A 12,679-nucleotide genomic window follows, 5' to 3' on the forward strand; every position below is an offset into this window, starting at 1 on the left:
CATAAGTGTACACAGTGCAAATGCAATGTCTATTTATCGATTTATTTATATATTTAAGTATTTAATTATTTATTTATTTATTTCATGTTATGCCACATTTAGTCCTCCATTGATTATTGTCCCGCTTCATAACCCAATTATACTTCAGTTTAAATCATGTACTGATGGCCGGACAAACTCATCAGATTTTTTTGGTAGAGAGCAGAATTCATGCCCATCTTCAGTCTCGCTAGCAATTGCTACATTTTTATGACTATTCTGAGTAGTAAGTTAATAGATACTAGTGAGCCTATTACTGGCTAATAAACTGTTAAAACGGCCAGTGGCAAAAGCTTAATAAGAAATGTTAGTCAGTTTAACACAATGCTTGGTGTCTAGCGAAATATTCAAACTTGGCATGATGTTAATGTGCGACAAAATGATCGAATGTCGGGACGCTATACTGACATGTAGCACAGGAATAGCTTAGTGGCATGGTGTTTAAAGACAGCCTGTCACATAGGAGAACCTGGGCAACAAAATTCATCCTTTCTAATCACAGGCTGGCTGAACTAGGCTCGCCTGGTTCCTTGTTTCTAATTTCTTCCAGAATTCATTTTGATGGCAGCATGGTGTGCTGCTTGTTGAAACCTTGTAGCCTACATCACAGTGAATTTTTTGATTGAACAGGGCTGGCAGTAATCAAGCCACGGTGTGTCTGCTCTAATTTAATCCAATTAATTCAATGGATTGAATGAGTATCTAATGGGGCAATCTCTTTTTCACACAGGACCAGTTGATGTTTTTTCCTTCAATTTTTTTTCAAATTTAAACCCTAAAGTTTGTGTTTACTCGCTTTACTCATTGTCTTATATTACATTTTGTATGAAGATCTGACATCATTCTGTGTGACAAATATGCAGTAAGAAAGGAAATCCTAAATGTTTTTCACATTAGTGTTTATGTAACTGCCTCCTAATATTCTAACATTATGGTGGCTTCATCATGGTATAGGACGGTATGAATAATACCTTGACATCAGCAAAGACTTGTTTTAGATTAAAAAAACAGGACACAAAATCCTAGAGGAAACTTGCTTTAGTCTGCTATTCTTGAGACACTGGGAGAGAAATACACCTTTTAGCAGGTTTACAACAAATTGCCAAATCTGCTCTGGAGTTGCTAACCAAGAAGACATGGCCAAGTTTTCTATGGTAAAATTCTAAAATTGCCATCTAGCCATAGCCCCTAAACACCTTGACAGAGCCTGAAGTATGCAAGTCTTTTAAAGACTTACATGGCATATTGTATGTCCGAATACAAAGCAGGTACAAACCATACACAAACCAGGGTCTGGTGTAAAGGGGTTTTAAACAGTATGGAGAGCTGAGCCTGCAAGAGCATCGTGACCGGGTGATTTGAGGCCATGTGCGAGTGGATGCTGCATCTGAAACCCACCCGACTGGGCCTGAAGGACCCATCCCCCAGAGGCTGTGCTTCCAAACATCTCCCTCCCTTCTTTCCTCTGTACTCCTCATACCCCCACCCATCCAAATGAATGAGGAGATATGGCATTGCATTTACCGCTGGTGAGAATCAAGGGAAAGAAGAGAGGGGATGTTGCTAAAAGAGTCTGGAGCATTTGGAGTTCATCAAACCATACATGTGCTGTGTTGTCCCTAGAGGCAAGACCAGTCAGACTATGTCATAGTTTCTTCTCCAAGTTGCATTAAATTCATATTACAAATTGATCACACCCAAAAGACACAGTCAAGTAATTAGCCAGCTCCATTATTCATTTTCCTTTCTGGTAATAATTAGTAAGTATAAAATGAAAATGTTTCATTCAGTAAAATAATTTTACGGTAAACCACCTGCAGATTCATTTGAGTGTTGCTGCACAAAATGGTGTATTCTATTCAAACAACTCCACAAGTCCTTGTGAGACCCTAACACTTAAGTCAGCCAGTTATCACGTTCAAGTGGTCGTTTAGAGTTGTGGTGTCTGTCTGCGGTGAAGTGAGTAATGCAAAAACACTGACCCATGGATAGAAGTGAACATCTCGACAGCTCTCCTCTCCTAAGCCCCTTGATAATGTCGCTTTCCCAGATATTTTTTTTTTTCAGGAACTAAGTTGATGGGAGCCGACTGAGGGCCATGGAGGTCTGTGTTTATGTAACAGATCTAGCAAAGCCATGTGACTTGGACATGGCCCCCTAGAGAAAAGAGTGACACAAGACACCAGAACAAAGCATGCACTCCTCCCCCTTCTCGTCTCCCCCCACACTATCTGACTATTCTGACCAGCCAGCATGGGGTGTGGTATATCCTATAGGCTGCCTGAGAGTGGTGGCCGTCCTCTTTCATTTGTCTACTTTTCTCTAAAATTTCCAGCCGGGCCTATCCTACCCCTTGGCTCTGTGTGTCCTGTGCCAGTTTGACGGAGGCTCGAGTCCACTGAAGCGACTGGGAATGAAGAGCCTAGAGGTGGAAGCCAACATTACCCCAGAAGATCTTCCTTCAGCTTTGCTTGGATGTCTACTCTTAATCAAAAAGGCATTGCAGTATAGCTGTATGGGATGTTGACATGGTTCATCTATGAAAAGCAAAGTTGGACACTGCAACCGATATAACATACTGCGCAACGTCTGCAATCTTGCTGTATATTGGTATATTTTTAAAGAAGGGTAAATCTGATGTAGAATACAAATTGCATGTAAACTTTGACTGGCCCAAAAATTTTGGAATAAACGTGCATGTGATATTTGCCTGACCTAAACAATTTTTCACTACAATGGTTGAAGTAGTGTCTCTTGAAAGGAACGCTTGCGTATGACGGGACATACACTGCTATTCCAAAATATTCCTAAAAAAAACGGACATAGATTACATTTCAACAGATTACATTTCATTAGATACAGCAAAACACAAAGTTCCAAGAGAACAGAGCTGCTAGCCTTCTAATTGGAGGTTTTGGTTGTTCTGTGTTCAGATAATATAAACACACTGAGGATTAAGTCATATCTACACAGACAGTGCGTACCATTGGATTGTGAGTTAAAACTGTTCGCCTCCAGAATGGCATTGCCTTTATACTGATGAACATGCTGAGCAGACATCCATGTCTTATTAATATTCATGTAACTTCAGAGAAATATCGAAAATGTAACGAAAAGCATATGCAGCTGGGTGTATTCTGGGGTCAGTAGAAAATGATCCATCAGTACTCTGGCTTTCATGTAGATGTTGCACTTGGGGTGATGTAAGGATGGCTTGTAGTTGATGTAGATTGAGTTATGTATCATATTCCTTTAATGGATAATCCCAAAACTGGGATAAGAACAACCTCAGGATTATATAAAGTATTTAATTATCTTTCCTGAACCACATATTGTATGTTCTGCTTGGCATATGAATTACTTTGGCCTTTGTGTTTTGCAGATTGCATAATCAAACCTAGCAGTGAGTAGTTATGATTCACCTTGTTCAACAGAGGCATCTGAGTTATGTTCCTGTCTGCCAAATCATTGAAAAACAGTATATGGTGCCTTGCAAAAGTATTCAGATTTGTAAAAACTAAAAGAAATATATTGCAAAAATGGTTTGTTAGAGATTGCTTTCCCTGCCTTCCACAGAACAATGTACTGATTGAGTCTCATTGTTCTTGGCAGATTTGTGCCATGTTGTTTGGAAGATGACAACATTGTCAACATTTCCTATAGTTCATATTCTGAATAGGACTGAGATCAGTAACTTGACCAGGCCATTGAAGGGCATTCCCCTTTTTGTCACTGAGCTAACTTGGCCATCATTTTACTGGCCTTTTGCCAAAAGGTGAATTTCCCCCAAGCTTCAGTTTTATAAAAGCTGAACAAGCACCATCCCCTCAATGTCCCCGATACACACACGCAAGAACGTTCCAGTCTGTTCCATGATGAGGACACGCAATCATATTTGCAGGTTAATTACAGGAATTAATACCAAAGAGAGAATTCATGATAAAAGCTGAGGGAACAGATTAAGAAATGGAGGAAATGGATAAAAAACATAAGAGGAAAAGAATTGTACCATGACACCTAAGGGGCTGCATAGGGTCACGGCTTGAAGATGTGGGCTGCATCCCTACTAATCGGAGCAAAAAAGGTCATACCAAAACATCTCATGCACCAGAGCACAGACTTATGTTTGTTTCAAAACTAGGCACGATCTCTGAAAGTCAGTAACTACCTCACTGTGTATCCTGTCGTTAATTCCCTTATAAAGTAACATATTTGGAAATTGTTTAATTTGATTGTATATACATTATTATGAAGAGAACTAAGAGTACGTGTCAAATGGAAGAGGAAAATGCTCTAGCAAGATGAGATGCATACTTTGTCTGTCTTTGCAATGGTTTAACAATTATGTGAAATGATTCTCTTTAACAATCAATATTTATTTTGGTGCTGAATTGAAATTGTAGAATCAATTCTTGTGAAATCCTTGAATGATTATAAACCAATAATTCCGAACATCCAGTATACGCATATACACTCACCTAAAGGATTATTAGGAACACCATACTAATACTGTGTTTGACCCCCTTTCACCTTCAGAACTGCCTTAATTCTACGTGGCATTGATTCAACAAGGTGCTGAAAGCATTCTTTAGAAATGTTGGCCCATATTGATAGGATAGTATCTTGCAAATGATGGAGATTTGTGGGATGCACATCCAGGGCACGAAGCTCCCGTTCCACCACATCCCAAACATGCTCTATTGGGTTGAGATCTGGTGACTGTGGGGGCCATTTCAGTACAGTGAACTCATTGTCATGTTCAAGAAACCAATTTGAAATGATTCGAGCTTTGTGACATGGTGCATTATCCTGCTGGAAGTAGCCATCAGAGGATGGGTACATGGTGGTCATAAAGGGATGGACATGGTCAGAAACAATGCTCAGGTAGGCCGTGGCATTTAAACGATGTCCAATTGGCACTAAGGGGACTAAAGTGTGCCAAGAAAACATCCCCCACACCATTACACCACCACCAGCCTGCACAGTGGTAACAGGGCATGATGGATCCATTTTCTCATTCTGTTTACGCCAAATTCTGACTCTACCATCTGAATGTCTCAACAGAAATCGAGAATCATCAGACCAGGCAACATTCTTCCAGTCTTTAACTGTCCAATTTTGGTGAGCTTGTGCAAATTGTAGCCTCTTTTTCCTATTTTTAGTGGAGATGAGTGGTACCCGGTGGGGTTTTCTGCTGTTGTAGCCCATCCGCCTCCAGGTTGTGTGTGTTGTGGCTTCACAAATGCTTTGCTGCATACCTCGGTTGTAACGAGTGGTTATTTCAGTCAAAGTTGCTCTTCTATCAGCTTGAATCAGTCGGCCCATTCTCCTCTGACCTCTAGCATCAACAAGGCATTTTCGCCCACAGGACTGCCGCATACTGGATGTTTTTCCCTTTTCACACCATTCTTTGTAAACCCTAGAAATGGTTGTGCATGAAAATCCCAGTAACTGAGCAGATTGTGAAATACTCAGACCGGCCCATCTGGCACCAACAACCATGCCATGCTCAAAACTGCTTATATCACCTTTCTTTCCCATTCTGACATTCAGTTTGGAGTTCAGGAAATTGTCTTGACCAGGACCACACCCCTAAATGCATTGAAGCAACTGCCATGTGATTGGTTGATTAGATAATTGCATTAATGAGGAATTTAACAGGTGTTCCTAATAATCCTTTAGGTGAGTGTATAATCTGCCCCTGAGACCGGCGCAAACTTGAATGTATTTAAGGGAAAACAGTTTCTAGTTATTTTAAGTTTTACTATAAATAGGCTTGCATGTGGAATAATTAAGGATTAGCTCATAAAAGTTGTCTGTCAATGTTATAATAAAACACGTTGCATCCTCTTCTGTTCAAAGATCATTGAAGGAGGTTAGAGACACACTTTCTCATCCAAAGGAGACGAGAAGGGCACAGAAGGAGTATTCAATTCAGGTCTTTCCTCTCGTCTACAAATAATGTTGTCAAAATAATATATAGAGCTGCTGTTCAGTTGTTAGAGCATGGTGCTTGCAAAGCAAGAGTGTGGGTTTGATTCCTATGGGGTCAAGTACAGAAAAGTATGAATAGTTATTCACTCACTGCTAAGTCAGTTTAAATAAAAGTGGGAGCTAAATGACTGAAATGTAATGCTTTTTCTATGTTATGACATCTGTCAGTGTTATCACACTTCTGCCGTGATGTGTTCTCTGACATCTGTAGCTCCAGGAACTTATGCCCCACTGGCTTCTCAATTGCTGCTCCCTAATGTGACCACCCAAACATGAGCCCGAAGAAGTGTCTGCTGCTGGAGACAAACCTGAACCAACAGAGGAGAAACACCCAATTCAGTGTAATAAGGCAGCCTAGATATTGTATTTTATTGTTTACATAATTTGCATTTGTCCAGCCTCTGGGTTTAAAAGGTGTAATTACTTTGTTCTGAAGGCCCCTAATTTGTCTGTTCAGTGCTGAATGATAAGTTAAGTTGAGAATGTCAAATAAAAAATGTCCCTTTATGTAATTTAGCAGAACCACTTATCCAGACCAAATTCCAATTGTATGTGTACACTGCCATGCATAAAGTTTTGTCTTTATATAAAACATTTCCAACCTGCAAAATAATACTTCTGAAATGCTAGCCAACCCACAGATAAAAAAAAAAATTGGGGGTTGTGAAGTTAATAGTTGACCACACATTATCCCTTATCTACCCACATAATGCACATCACATCTGTTCCTGTTGTGGTGGATCTTTTTTGAACCTGCTCAATTCACACTCTACTCTTCTCACAAACATTTAGGTCATTTTCCATTCTAGGTTGCCTATATTTGTCTTCTCTCCCCACCTCTACCTGCACTTAAGCAATTACCAATTTACTATAGTATGTGATTTATTGTAATAATATCTTCTATGTGTGATATTGTATAATCACATTGTAGATGATTCATCCATGCAATTGGATCTACCGTAAAAACATTAATAATCAACATATTTACGCAGCAAAAAATTACTAACGTGCTAAAATAAATTGAAACTATATGTTCCATTGTTGGCATTCCATTGTTGTGCTCTATAATACACTGCATAGTTGTCAAGTCAACAAAATAGTCACGCCACACAACCTTTCCTTAAACCAAACAACAAACAAAGATTGTTTGGAATGCTGGAGGTGGTTGATCTTTGACATTACCTTGTCATAACTGACCATGTCATGCGGGGGACTGAGGCAAGGCCCTAAGAGAAGCAGACTTATTTAGGGTCATTTGGATTTCAGCATCAGAGAAATGCTTAGTAAAGCACCACCTCCAGACTAAGAGCTCCCTAGTACGCGACTCTTACTGCAGTGTAAGAAGCAGGACTACCAATTCTGTGAACTTTAGCCACCGGCAGCACATATCATAGAAAGATCCAATGCTCCTAACTGTAGCTTTGACATCCAGTGTTGTCTTACACAACAATAACAGACAACAAAATCATGTGCAGAATATACTGTATGGTTCTTGCTATGGCTCCTGCTACTGTATAAGATATATTTCATGAGTAGTGCTGCTATGGTCAATGGAAAGTGTGCACCTGATGCTTGAATATAGGCATAAAACAATGAAGTCCCTTGTACTATGTAAGAAATAGAGCTGCATTATATTATTTTTGCCGGACTGCGTAAGCGGAGCTAGCCAAGAAGAGTGAATATCTGACTGACTGACTGACTGACTCTTGTTAAATAGCGCAGTGTTTAGAGACGCAGACCTGCAACCAATAGGTCCCGCACTTGAATCTCGTCACAGTCAAAGCAAATTATGCATTAGGATTTGTTCTGGATAGATAAAAACTTGGCTACTACCTTCAGTAGCTGCGTTATAGTAAGCCTAAAATAGAATTGTTCACAGTAATATTGCAACTATTTCTGGTGGATTTTCGAAGTACGCATCCGTGCATGCTTTTAGGTCAGGATAGACAAAAACTTTGCTGGCTACAACCTTCAGTAGCTACGTTATAGTAAAGCTAAATAAAACTTTTTATATTGCGACTATTTTTGGTGGACTTTCGAAGGAATATAATACAATATAGGCTAGATAAAAAACCCTTGGGCAGTGAAAGAGTAAAGGTTTCCACGATTCTCTCATCCTTTCACTTGATGAAAAAGTCAGTAATAGTCATCTGTATTGAAAGCTTTATTGTATCAATGTACACTCACCTTAATTATTCCACATGCAAGCCTATTTATGGTAAAACTTAAAATAACTAGAAACTGTTTTCCCTTAAATACATTCAAGTTTGTGCCGGTCTCAGGGGCAGATTATACACTCACCTAAAGGATTATTAGGAACACCTGTTCAATTCCTCATTAATGCAATTATCTAATCAACCAATCACTTGGCAGTTGCTTCAATGCATTTAGGGGTGTGGTCCTGGTCAAGACAATCTCCTGAACTCCAAACTGAATGTCAGAATGGGAAAGAAAGGTGATATAAGCAGTTTTGAGCGTGGCATGGCAGTTGGTGCCAGACGGGCCGGTCTGAGTATTTCACAATCTGCTCAGTTACTGGGATTTTCACGCCCTGGATGTGCATCCCACAAATCTCCATCAACTGCAAGATGCTATCCTATCAATATGGGCCAACATTTCTAAAGAATCCTTTCAGCACCTTGTTGAATCAATGCCATGTAGAATTAAGGCAGTTCTGAAGGCGAAAGGGGGTCAAACACAGTATTAGTATGGTGTTCCTAATAATCCTTTAGGTGAGTGTAATTCACAAATGAAAGAAAAAAGAATGTTGTTGTGCCATGAAATAGCTTTGGTTGTGTTAAGATCAAGTATTAAGTAAGATAATATTAAGCCCATTACTGGCTAATAAGCTGTTAAAACAGCCTGTGGCAAAAGCCATGCATTTCATAGATGCTGTTTGTGGTGGAGGTAAAGTTATTAAGAAACTTTAGTCAGTTTAACACAATGTTAAATGGTGTCTAGCGAAATAATCAAGCCTGTTGTGATGTTAATGCGTGACAAACTGATCTAATGTCGAGATGCTATACCGACAGTATGCAAATGTAAAGCATTGTGGTATAGTGGTTAAAGACGTGGGGGACCTGTGTTCAAATCCAGTGAGAGCAGCAACATTTATTGGCTGAACTAGGCTTGCCTGGTTCCTTTTCTGGTCAGTTTGAATCCCAGTATTACAATTGTATACATCACAGAAAGCTGACATTTAACATATAAACCGTTTATAATAGTTGAACCCTGTCCCGTGGTTATTCAGAAATGCTTAGAGGGTCAATATTCACCTGTTATGATTCTCCAATATCTTGTCAACATATACCGTAAGTTGGAGCAGATATCCTATACCAGGGGTTTACAAAGTCTGAGACAGGGGGCTACCTTTCAGAACATGAAAACTTAAATGAAACAATCATCCTGCATAGGCCTATGAAAAGAGTGGAGGTAGATTGTACAATAGGAGAACATATTGTCCAAAATCATCCAAAGTCAAACATTGTGAGAGGCCATGTATGCTGTTCACTGACTGCCACATTGAGAGACCATAACAACAATCAGCTTTTTGATGTTTGCCTTGCGTGCTGTCATTTGCAGGCTTTTGACTGATCTAATTGTTAAATATGTGAATGATGTGGTAAAAGAAAATCAACTGCATTGATCAACTGCAAATCAACTGCAAAAAAAAAATCCTCAATAATCTGTTTATTTAGTAGGCCAGTGAACAGCAAAACAGTCAGCTGGCTTTTGGCAAACAGGGTTTAGATAGTGCTGTGTAAATAAATTAATCCACCCTGTACACCTGCCTGCCTCCTGTTGAATCCTTGTCTTTATGACTGCTAAGGCCATAGGTCCCCGTTTGCAAAGCTATATATAATAACTTGCTGTAGCAGTATTATTTTCCATCAGTCCTGCTAAAACTAGACCGATCCGCTGTCTCTACAGTGGCTCTCAAGTGACGTCATCCTCTTTGAATTTTCCACATTGTTTTTGTGTTTCAAAATGAATTTAATAGGAGTTTTTTGACGCAGTTCATCACAGAAAAGTTCATAATGTTATAGTGAATAAATCTGCTAACAAAATTTATTACAAGTATAATAGTATTAATATTCCTTATGCATAAAAGTCTTTAAAAATATTAGTAGAACCTTAATTTTTGGGAAACATATTTGCTAGATGTCAGAGAATCACTAGAAGCATATCTGAGTAGTCAACTCTGTACAGTCCAATAAACTGACTAGGTATTATGTTATATTTCTGTTAACTTTGATGTTTATAAACGTACTCTTGGGATTCAAACTAAAACAATTTTAAATAAATTAAAAATCTAATGTTACATGGTACATCATAATGTGTATGAGGTATATATTGTTCTTTTGATTCAAAGTGTATTTGTTTAAAATTAGAGAAGAAAAATACAATTGTTACTGATTTCACCCACTACAGTAAAGAGTGTATATGTACTGTATGACACTGATTATAAATATATATATTTTTTTATTTGTGCACATATTGGGTATCATATAGCTACAACAATGAAATGGTAAATAATAGATGTTGTGGATATCTTAATTCATATCCAATTAAAAATATTAAATTGTTAGTTTTTTGGCTGGTCACAAAAAACAAAAAGTTTAATTGATAGGTACTTGAAAGAACATAGCATGTGATATACCAATAACATTCTTAAATAAAAGAGATCACTTTTATTGTTCGTGATACAGTTAAGTAGATATTTTGTAATTGTGTTGCTTCAGAAAATGTTCACAACCACTAGGTGGCATCCATGTATCTGAAATGTTAATGCACATGCTCTCATAGGGTAGTACTGTATGCCACTGCACCAATATGACAAGTGGATCTCCAGTCACAAAACGTATCCGCTTCATTTACTGAATAAGTCCAGCATATCAAGAGAATAAAAAGCTGTAGCCACAATGGTGGGTTTTGGAAATTAGTTATGGTAATCAGTTAAAAAGTCGGTCACATTGCACATTAGGAGCTAGCAAAAATGACAGGGCAACACATCGGTTATTTAAAAATGTTACACCAAAACCAGCAAACTAGCCACTGTTGCTGAGTTGCCTAAACAAATTAGCTGTTGCCTCTATCCGCCAGCTGTCACTATGTGCACAGCTGATCAAAAGGAGCTATTGTTAGTAAAACATGCTGACAGACAAACTAATATTTGATTATGTCCCATTTCACAGTTATCATTTGTACAAGTTTACAATGTGATTTTCTCAATGAAACAATCTATAGGAATCTCATTTTATTTTGTCTAAGTTTAGGTGTGATTCATAGTGTCAAGTGAATTACTGTTGCTTTGCGTATATATTGTAGGGTGCCAAAAGTTCAATGGGAGATATGAGATAACCTTTAAAGTACTGATTAAGGCACCCTTTATCAATAGGTGTTAAAGACTTAAGTTGATTATTGTCTGCGGTATATACAGAAACAGTCAAAACTGTTCTCTCGTCTCCTTGAATTGTAAATACTGTAAATGGTCTACAACAGTGAGCTTGTAAATACATTGCTCACACATATAAAAATTAAACAGCATGCCAATAGACTGAAATATTTGACTCATCATAATGCCCATTAAGCCTTGCAGCAAAAGGTGATAATGGTTCATTTCACATTTCACCATTCATTTATTCTATAAGGAATTTTAGAATTGCTTCAAATAAAGCCTCAGTTTCGTTTACTCCAGCAAAAGCTTTTTTTTGCCAATATTGATAAAAATCGATTTGTTCTATTGATATTTACACAATTATGAAAATGGAGATGCTTCCCATAACACCTTATTTGAAATGGATTAAAAAATTTGCTATGGGAGAAATGAATGGTGTATGAAGCAAGAGTCGCTTTTCCAGTTGTGCCACAAGGATTTATGGGGATTATGACTCTTTCTGTTTCTGTCTATTGCCTAGAAGTGAGCTGTCTGATCAGTTTTGCTGGTAATATGAATTAACACTGTAAAATGTAATTTACTATAATATATGTTAACACATCACAGAAGTTATATATATATAATACAAAACATTATATTTTCTGCAACAAAATAAAAAGGTAAGAAAATACTATTCTGAATATTATAAAAATGTAAAGAAATGTGTACTATTAAACCATGTAAGAACCGGCATACAAGTATACTATATGCAAAAAAAGACTAATGGGACATTACAACCAATTCTCCACCAACAATTCTCCAATAATAAGTCTATAGTATTACATTAAAACAGATCACAAGAGTCACCTGATGTAAGAGCATCATAGGATCACAAACATCACAAAGAGCATCACAATTGGATAACAAAAAAGGCACACCTACCTCTCCATGATAGATTTGGCCAAACTAACTATTCTCAGTGGAGCATCCTGGGACGGCCTCCAAAGACATTGCTTAGCTTTGCTGAGGCTCGGAAGCAGGTTGAGAGTGAGACACAATGGTTCATTATTCTTCAAAACCCCTCACCACCAAGTACAGACAGAACACTCAGGACTCCTGCAAATGGCCCCATTGTTTGCTGGCTTGGTCAGTTGCCTCCATGACAGGAACTAGCTCTACTATAGTGCTACTACTTGTTTATTTTATCTTGGAAAACACTCATGAATAATCTAATAGTGCATGTACCATTCCCTATAAAATGATTTACCT

At 38.1% G+C, this 12,679-nt stretch overlaps 1 protein-coding gene across 2 annotated transcripts in view; it reads right to left on the minus strand.

The window, feature by feature from the left end:
* The window catches only part of cx47.1 (connexin 47.1), a 42,861-nt gene extending 30,428 nt beyond the window's left edge, over positions 1-12,433 (minus strand). Inside the window, exon 1 of one of the 2 annotated variants that reach the window (XM_010886194.2) lies at positions 12,353-12,433. The gene's annotated coding sequence lies outside the window, so the exon portion shown is untranslated. The remainder of the gene's footprint in view (positions 1-12,352) is intronic. The other variant, XM_020045341.1, reaches the window with a different exon arrangement.
* Between the last annotated feature and the right edge of the window lie 246 nt (positions 12,434-12,679).

The sequence above is a fragment of the Esox lucius genome, chromosome 3 (assembly GCF_011004845.1).
Source record: "Esox lucius isolate fEsoLuc1 chromosome 3, fEsoLuc1.pri, whole genome shotgun sequence".
Lineage (NCBI taxonomy): Eukaryota > Metazoa > Chordata > Actinopteri > Esociformes > Esocidae > Esox > Esox lucius.